The following is a 9421-nucleotide window of genomic DNA, read 5'->3' on the forward strand; positions in this document are numbered from 1 at the left end:
GAATGGAGTTGCCTTAACTGAGCTGAGGGAGACAGTGGGAGCAGCAGGTTGGGAAGTGAGGCAGGTGAAGAACAGGACGCCAGTCGGGATGTGTGAAGGACATTGGATACCTGTTGGGCTCCCAGGTGATGTTGAATAGACAGTTGGATGTATAAGCCTGGCATTCAGGAAGAGGTCTAGGCTGAGATGTAAATTTGGGATCCACCAGTATATGAATGGCTTGTAATGAATATGAATCTGATGAGGTCCCCAGGAGAGTGAGAGAGGATAAGGAGAAGAGGACCAAAGATGGAGCCCAGGGACAGCACAAGTTTACAAGTCGAGGAGCCAAGAAGAAACCAGCAAAGGAGATGGAGAAAGACAGCCAGGGAGGTAGGAGAAAAACCAGGAGAGGATGGGAATAGAGGGGAGAGAGGGTTTCAAGGAGGAGGGAGTAATGGGCTGAGTAAGATGACAACTGAAATCTGATCACTGGATGTGACAGTGTGAGGTCATTGGTCACTTTCACAAGAGCAGTTTTGGATGAAGAGGTGGGGATGAAATCCTTATATGAGTGTGTTAAGAGAAAATTGGAGGAGAGAAGTAGGAAGTGATGAGTATAGATAATGCTTTCAAGAGGTTTGACCGTAAAGATAAAGCAAAGAAATGTGTTTGTAGCAGGAGAGGTGGTTTTTCTTTTTAATTTTATTGTGTGTTTCATTCTTTGTGGCTGTAGAAATAAACACTGGCATGTTTGCACACTGATGGGAGTGATCCAGTGGAGAGGGGAACTTTGCTAATGCAGAAGGAAGAAGAGAATTGCTGGGCTGATGTTCTTGAGCAGACAAGAAAGGATGGGATCTAATGCATAAATGGCTTTGGAAAGGGACATGTGAGTTTCAGACCTGTGATGAATTTTCCCAAGGGTCTCCCAACAAAGTTGCACATCCTTCCACATACTTATCTGTGCCAAACCAAGACAGATAGAGTATTTTTGCATCATGCTGCTTATATTTTTCAAGAAACTTGTTTTCTTTGTTCAAAACTATGTCATAGAGATTCTCCTATGTTAGTACATAGAGACCAAACTCAATCTTTTTAATGACTGCTTAGTATTCAGTAGCATGGATGCATCATTATTTATTTAACCAATCTCCTGTTGATGGACCTTTATGTTATCTCCAACGTTTTATTTGCTATTGCAAATAATGCTGTAGACAACCTCCTTGCATAAATGCATATCCTGGAGCGTTTCAGAATCACTAACTGCCAGAAGTAAAATTATTGGACCAAAAGCTAAGTGCCTTTTGAATTGTGATAGATGCTGCTCAAGTGTCCTCCACAAAGACTACTGCAGAGAACATCCCACTAGCGGCGCAGGAGTGTGACAAGTCAATAGCGGGTTTGTTTAAAGTGGACCTCAACTTTAAAATGTTGCCAGAACCATAAGTGATAAACTGCTGACCCCTCCTCTCCAGGCTGTGAGAATGTGCCAACCCCAGCTGGTCTGGGGAGCTGGAGAGGCAGAGAATTGGGACGGTGAGAGAGGAGAGAGCAGACAACGCGGGGCAGGAGGGCAGATCTGGGGAGCTGCAGGGAGCCGGGCTCTAGCCTGATTCCTCAAGCCACTCCTGTGGGGTCCCGGGCAAGTGGCTCAGCCTCTCACTGCCTGATCACAACAAACATGCTTGTGTGGCTCCAGGGAGGTAGCAAACATGAAAATGAGATTGTAAATGTTGGAGCAGAGACTGCAGGCTGCCCACCGATAGTCACCTTCCTCTTCTTTCCTCCTGACACCACCCCTATTTTGTCCGGGACAACAATTTCCCCTACCTAAAAACATTACATTTCCCCTTCTGCAGGCTGTCATGTGAGGCAGCTCCGGCCAATGAGATGGGAGCAGAGGTTCCTGGGGGTCTTCTGGGAAATTCCGTGGACAGCCTGCAGCTGATCCTGAAAGGCACCCCGAGGCCCTGGTGAGCAACCGCGATGCGACGACCTCAGGGGCGCCCGAGTGCATGGAGGACATCGAGGGGAGATAAAGGAGGAGACTGGGCCAATGGCATCTTGGAGCCGCTGGCCCTTCACCAGCCCCTTCCAGACATCTCGCTGGGTGAGAAAAGTAAGCCTCAGATTTGTCTACGCCTCTGTTGGTCAGGTTCCCTTTACTCTCAGGAAGGCCATCCCTGGATTTTCCACTAATGCTGCATGAGAAATTTCTGCAGTCTGGTAGCCTCTCCGGGTCGTATTATTTTTTTTTTGTGGGGGATGGATCAAGCCATTTTATTGAAGGGCTTCGGGGGAGGGTAGAAAGGCTGGGAGGACAATGAGATCCGACGTCCTTCTCCCAGCCGGGACCTCCCCAGCTTCACAGTCACTGAAAGATCTTTGTTCACGTATTAAAGTGAGGGAATCAAACCAGGAGTGGGTATTTTTTTTAATACATTTTTTATTTTTAGAAGAATTTATATTCACAGAAAAGTTTCAAAAAGAGTATAGGGAGTACCTTTGTACCGCTCACCCAGTTCCCTTGATGTTAACGTCTTAGTAACTAGGGTTCATTTGTTAAAACTAGGAAACTAACATTGACACATCACTATTAAGTAAACTCAACTTTATTCTATTTTCACTAGTTTTTCCTCTAATATCCTTTTTCTGTTGCATAGTCCCATCCAGCATACCACATTACATTTAGTCCTTGTATCTCCTTACTCCCCCCTCTGGTCTGTGACAGTTTCTCAGCCTTTCCTGGCCCGTATGACCTTGACAGTCTTGAGGAACTTTTTGCAGGATGCTCCTCAGTTTGAGTTGGCCTGATGTTTTCTTCATGACTAGCCTGGGGGAGAATTGCACAGAGGTGAAGTGCCCTTCTCATCGCATCATTTCTGGGGACACATGCTACCCCCAGGATTTATCACTGTGATGTTAACATCCATCACGTGGTTAAGGTGATGTTTGCCAAGTTACTGCCCATTCACCCACTCCTGCCCTTCCCATGCTTGATGTTTTTGCAAGCAAACCATTGAGTGTGGCCCAAATTCAAGGGTTAGGGAGTTAAATTCTATTTCTTGGAGCAGGGAGTATAAATTCTTTGGAATTCTTCTGTAAGGAAGATGTGTCTCTCCTCTTCTATTTATTTATTCATATCAATATGGGCTCATGGATATTTATTTTATACTTTGGGTTTTAGTTTTAGTATTGTATCATTTATCTTGTTTTTCAAATTGTATCATCTTTGGGTGGCTCTTTCAGGGTCCTTTGTCCCTTTGCCATGCTCCCATCGTTCTGTTTTTGAGCTCTTCCTTACTTTCTTACAAGATGCCCCAGGCTCATCTCGTGTATTCCCTTCCTCAGTCCTAGAATCAGCCATTCCTCTAAGGATCTGTGGTTCCTTTCATTTTAGAATCATATTAGAAACCAAGATCTGGGCACTAGACCAAGGGATTGTGAAGGTACTTTCAGCTCTAAAACTATAGGATTCTAGACTTAGGATAAAAGTGGTTCCAAAGTCATTCCATTATAGGGAGGATGAAATGAGATCTTCCATGTTCCATAAATATTCGTGTGAGCCGTGCCTGGTGGAGGAGTTGCCTGTAACACCTTCCGCTGTTCCCACTTTTACCTCCTCATCATCACCATCCTTGGGGAGGGGTGATGGGCTCCTGCCTCACTCCGGAGACCAAATCCCCACCTCGGACCCTTGCCTGGTACCGAGGTCCCCATACCACAACTTGGGTCACAGCTTTGCTCCTGTGGGGCCACTCCTCCCCTCTTACCCCCTGTCTTGGCTTCCCCAGAAGCAGACCCTGCGATAAGGATTGGAGGGTGAGTGGTTTATTGGGGAGGTGGTCCAGGTAGGCATCAGGAGGACTGGGGAAGTGAGACAGGGAAGGGAAGGAAGCCAGTAAGAGGTGCATATTGAGCCGGTGACTGCTGTGGTGGCAGGGCCTCAGTCCCGGCTTCGGGGCAATCCGGAAGGTGATGCAGAACACATCTCAGAGCTGCCCCCACTGGAGGGGAAGGGAAAGGAAATGGGAGGGTTTACATCCAACCCCAACCTTCGCTGGCTGAGGGCTGGTTCTAGGCATCAACTCCCCAGCACCCCAGCTTGCTCTGTGTGCTGGCCAAGAGGAAGTCCTCAGAGGAAGCACCAAGGATACTTGAAGTGGGAGACTCAGCAAGTCTGAGACGGGGGTGCCAAGGGGACAGCGGTGGAGCACCAGCAGCACCCCAGATTCCACAGCCTGGAGCCTTGTTGGGAGCCAGAGAGCAGCCCTCCTTGATGGATGGAGCTGCTCCTGTCTGCATACTACCCAGTGCTGGACACCCGGCCTGGTCCATCCAGCCATCTCTCACTTGTCACCAGAATGTCAGGTTCTGTCTCCCATCACCTGTCACCTTCCTGTCTACCTTGGTGGAAGCACATTGTCCAGATCCTCGCTGTTCCACGTCCAGGCCATCTCAATGTTGACCCACCCTCCTGCTGCCAAGTGGTGCCCAGAGCATCCTCAGAAGACCAGGGATGGGACGGGTGAGGGCTGGAAGCTAGGGCTCCCTACCCCAGCTCAGCAAGTTGCCTGGGCACCATCTCAAGTCAACAGACACTTGCTTCTCTGAGCTCCTGCTGTGTGCCAGGCACCATGCTGAGAGCTTCCTGTGACCCTCACATCCTCCCTGTGAAGGAGTGTTCAACAGCTGTACCTTCTGGGTGGGGAAACTGAGGATCTGAGAGGTTAAATCTCAGCCCCAAGGTCACCCACCTGTCGCTAAGGAGCCTTGAAGGGGACCCACATACACCCCACGCTCCCACTGCCCTTGTCTGCAGCGATGTGGTTTTCAGTAACCTCCAGGTATAACCCGTGCCTCAGTCCCCTTCCCAAATCCTGGCCATTGTTTACCTGGAATAAGCCTGGAGCGCCCACTAAGTCACTGTTAGAGATGGTCCTCAGGCTGGTGCCCAGCAGCAGACAGAGACTCTGTGTGAAATTCAGCCCTGCTCCCCGATTGTGACTCACTTACCTGACAATAATTAGTTCATTGTGTCTAAAGTGCATCTGATTCCTCTGGAGGCTTTGCAGTAATTACAAGGTGGTACATTATTAAAAATGATTTATGGAGGCTAAAAGTTTTGGATGAAGAGCTCAGTGACAAGATTGCTGGGCCACCATGAAAGAACTTGCCTGAGGTCATAGGTTGGATATGAACCAGGACCTGTGGCCGACTCCACCCCTGGCCCCCGACCACTGCCCTCACTGCCCCTCTGCTCCTGAGTGTCCATCTGTGCAGCTTTTAAGGCTCATGTCCTCAACCACCCTATGAGGGCGGGGCTGGTCAAATCACTGTGCCCCATCTACAGATGTGGAAACTGAGGCCCAGAGAGGGAAGGCAACTTGCCCAAAGTCACACAGCAGGGAGTTGGGGGATCCCCGTGTGCCTAACTCCTCCTCTAGGGTTGCCTTGCCTGCCCCCCACCGCCCTCCCCACAACAATCCTCAGAGGAAAGCACAGACTGAGGCCCCCTTCTCCCTGGGACGGGGGTGTCGTGGGCTCACAGAAAAGCCCCCATTTGCGGTATCTCCTCTCCTGGTGGCCAAACCCCTCTTTCTAGGTCTGCACCACATCCCCCCTTATCCTCCCCCCCCCCGAGCCCCGGGGCTGTCACTTCCCTAATGTACCCGCTTTACTTATTACCTTCAAGGAAGACTTCAGCCAGGAGGCAAACACAACACCTGCTTCTGATGATTGAAGGCATCCTGCCTTCCTCGGATGCAAAGGGAGCCCCTGCAGCCCCTGCAGTAACACACCATTAACCTCTGCCAGGGCTGGACAGCCCCCGACACCCCGACACGGTGCATCCCCGTCCCCGTGCCCGCAGGCGCTGGGCCCTGGGCAGTTCCTCACAGCGGCGAGTGCGCCGGCTCGGGACGCACTATGCTTTGCAGCCCGCTCTGCCACTCACTAGCTGTAAGATTTAAATCCAGCCACCTGACGTCTCTGAATCTACTCTCCTTACCTATAAAGTGGGAATGTTACTTACCTTCTCCAGAACTCAGTTTTCCCCTCAAAAAAAATAGAGAAGTGAGTTCAATTATTTTGTAAGCTCAGCAAGGACCTGGACCTTTTGCTGCTGTATCCCTGGCACCTCAAAAGCGGTAGGATGACAAAATGTTTTTGTGAAGCCATCCACCTGCCTTCTTGCTCCCGTGCCCTCCCTTCACTGGGTGAGGTAGCAGACAGGGCTTGCTGAGCTGTGCGACAAAGGCCCATCTGGCCCTGAGGCCCAGGGGCAGGGATGTGGGGTTCAGCCAGAGGACACTGGTGGGGCCCCTGCCATGTCCGCGTGGCCAGTCTGATTCCAGCAGCCCTGCGAGGGAGGGGCTGAAGCAGCCAGGGAACCTCACCTAACGGGGGTGGAGGCTGGTGAGAGCTGGGGAAGGAAGGGGGTGAGCTTGGAGTTAAGGGTCTGAATGGCCGGCAGGAAGGAACCAAGCAGGACCAACCCTCTCAGCTCCTCAGTCACCCCTGGGGCTGGGGACAACCCAAGGATGAGGGGAACGTGTGTGCTTCCTTTCCTCTGAGATCAGGGTGGGCCTGGACCACCTCCAGGTCTCTGCCTCCCCCAGGATGCCACGATTCTCCTCACTCCTCCCGGGGTCCCTTTCCCCTCACAGAGCCCTTGGGGCAGCAGGGGGAGGGGCACGCCCCCCGAGGCCCCAGGGCCACACGTGGAGGGGCCAGCAAGGCCACCAGCAAGGCCACCTGACTCCCAGTCCAGGGCCAGTGGTCTTCCACGCCCCCTGGAGGGTCAGATGGGAGGGTTCCCACCTGCCGGCTCCCTCAGAAGGGGAGGGCAGTGAGCCTGTGCCTCGAGGGCCTGCACTTTCTCACCTCCTATCTGCATGTGGAGAAAATGAACTTGCAATGGGAGGTGCCCAGAATCCACTGTACAGATGAGGAAACTAGGTCTTGGAGAGGTCAAGTCATTTTCCCAGGATCCTACCAGGCGGGCAGTGTCAGAGGTGGGATTCAACCCCAGGTCTTCGTAGCTGCAGAGGCTGAGCCCTTGGTGACAGAGCCTGGACCCTGACGGTGGCCTGTGCTCTCCTGGACCCAGAGAGCCCCGGCAGCGCCCAGCCTGCTCCCTACCCTGAACTGTGGGAGCAGCTCGGTCATTTCCCAAAGACTCCGCCTTTTCCCAACCCCAGGCCTCCACGTCTGAGCAAACCCTGTCCCTGGAGTTCCTGACAGCCTACAAGACTGTGGCTGACCTGGGCCTGGGGCACGCCTGGGCTCTGTTAGGTGCCTCAAGGACCTAGCCCTGGGATGCTGGCCTTGCTCGTTCATCTCATTGGCAGGTCTCTCCTGCTGCCTCAGAGCCCTCAGCTCCCCCAGGCTCCCCAGGAGAGCAGGAACAGACAGGCTACGCCTCCCAGAACACAAAATGCCCAACTCCGCCAACAGGACAGCTGCCCAGAAGGCTGAGCCCATGCTGAGCTGAGCTGGAGGCCAGTGACCAAAAGCGCAGACACCCCAGCCAAGCCCTCTCTCCACCCAAGGGCAGGGCCAGGCTGAGTGGCGGTGACCCTGCAGTTCCCGTGGCCTGGTGGCAGCAGGAGGACAGTTGTCTCCAAACCCCACCCTCCCTTGATTGACAACCCAGCCCCAGCCAAAGACAGCCCAATTTGTTGCATCTTCCCACACTTAGAAAAGCACTAGGACGCTATAACGGGGTTGGGCGGGCCCGGTCGGGGAGGGGTTTGTGGGTGAGCCCTGGGTCCCCCGCCCGCTGAGGAGATGGATGAGGATGGGCTTCCTCTCACGGGGTCAGGCATAGACCTGACTAAGGTGCCAGCTACTCAACAGAAAAGAACGGTGGCATTTCTAAACCAATTTGTGGTGCACACGGTACAGTTCCTCAACCCCTTTTCTGCAGTTTGTGAGGAGAAGCTGGCAGACCTTTCTCTTCGTATCCAGCAAACTGAAACAACCTCAATATTTTAGATGCAAAGTTGTCATCTAGCCCAGGGCTAGATGACGTCATATTTGAAGTATCTCCTATAAGTGTCACTAGGATCACAAATGAAACCCATTCTGAAACCACTGCAGAGCAATCACAGGACAGTTTACAGGACTCTGGACCACAGGAAAGTGAAGTAACACCAGAAAATATCTTAACAGTAGCCAAGGACATAAGATATGCCAGATATCTCAAAATGGTTCAAGTGGGTGTTCCAGTGATGGCGATAAGAAACAAAATGATATAGGAAGGACTAGACCCAGATCTCCTTGAGAGGCCAGATGCCCCAGTGCCTGATGTTGAAGGTGAAAAAAATACAGAAGAAAGTTCAGACAGCGAATCTTCTTTTAGTGACTAAGCTTAATTTTGATAACAATTACATATACATGTGTTGGTGCACATTTACATTCTATAAGAAAGAGAGCCTGAACTTTAACTCTTAGTCATAAAAACATCAAATGGCTACATATCCACCACCAAGCTTCCTCTGTGAAAAAATAAATAAATAAAGCATTTATAATAAAAAAAAAGAAAAGCACTAAAATCTTTAGCTGAGATATCTGTGCCTTGTGACTAGCAGCAACCTTCTACCAAGATGTGTGTGTGAGTGCATGTACCCCTTCTTCAAAATCACATATATGCTCACCTCCCACTGCCTCTTCCAAGCAGTTCCTCAGCTCTCTTAGAGACTGTGTCCCGGGCTATAGTCCTCGGTAACGAGGTGTTCTCTTGGAATTGATCTTTCCATGAAGAGCATGCTTTGGAGACATGAAATAACCAGCAGAGAGCCTTAAATGAATTACACTTGTCGACTGAAATAAAAATGCACCAAGTGAGAGCAGGTGCCCACGATGAGGGGAACTCACACCCCTCCCTGAATAGCTGGGCGAAGGGGGAGCACCAGCTCCGGATCAGAGGAGTCCCCACAGGTCTATGCCTGGTCCCTCGGGCTTGTGCCGACTCACAGTGGCAGGGCCTGCCTCTCCACAGGCAAGACTGGCAAGAGTTCCTAGGTCTTCACATCTCCTGCCTATGATACCCATCCTGTGTAAGAGCCAAATTGAGGAGGGAGAGGGGCCAGAAGCAGACATTTTCCAGATGTGTGTACTTTGCAGGGGAAACAAACGCTATCCAGCTGGACCTGCTGATGTGAGATGCAACGTGGCCAGTAGGGAGGTCATGGCCCTTGGACTCACGCAGCCCCCGCTGTGGATCCAGGCTCTTTCGAGCTCTGTGACCCTGGCCAGGCACTCAGCATCTCTGGGCCTCAGCTTCTTCACCTGACACGTGAGGCTAATAACAACTGCCTCTCAGGGACAGTTTTATTTTTAGAGTCAAATGAGATCTCCAACATGATGGCCAAAACATGTGCCTCCATATGTCCATGACTTCATAAATCAATGATGAGGAAAATGCAGAGGGTCA

At 51.4% G+C, this 9421-nt stretch overlaps 1 pseudogene; it reads left to right on the plus strand.

Annotated features, from left to right (window-relative positions):
* The first annotated feature begins 7737 nt into the window (after positions 1–7737).
* On the plus strand, positions 7738–8354 carry LOC133088800 (WASH complex subunit 3-like; annotated as a pseudogene).
* The last annotated feature ends 1067 nt before the right edge of the window (positions 8355–9421 follow it).

This window comes from Eubalaena glacialis, chromosome 3 (genome assembly GCF_028564815.1).
Source record: "Eubalaena glacialis isolate mEubGla1 chromosome 3, mEubGla1.1.hap2.+ XY, whole genome shotgun sequence".
Classification (NCBI taxonomy): domain Eukaryota; kingdom Metazoa; phylum Chordata; class Mammalia; order Artiodactyla; family Balaenidae; genus Eubalaena; species Eubalaena glacialis.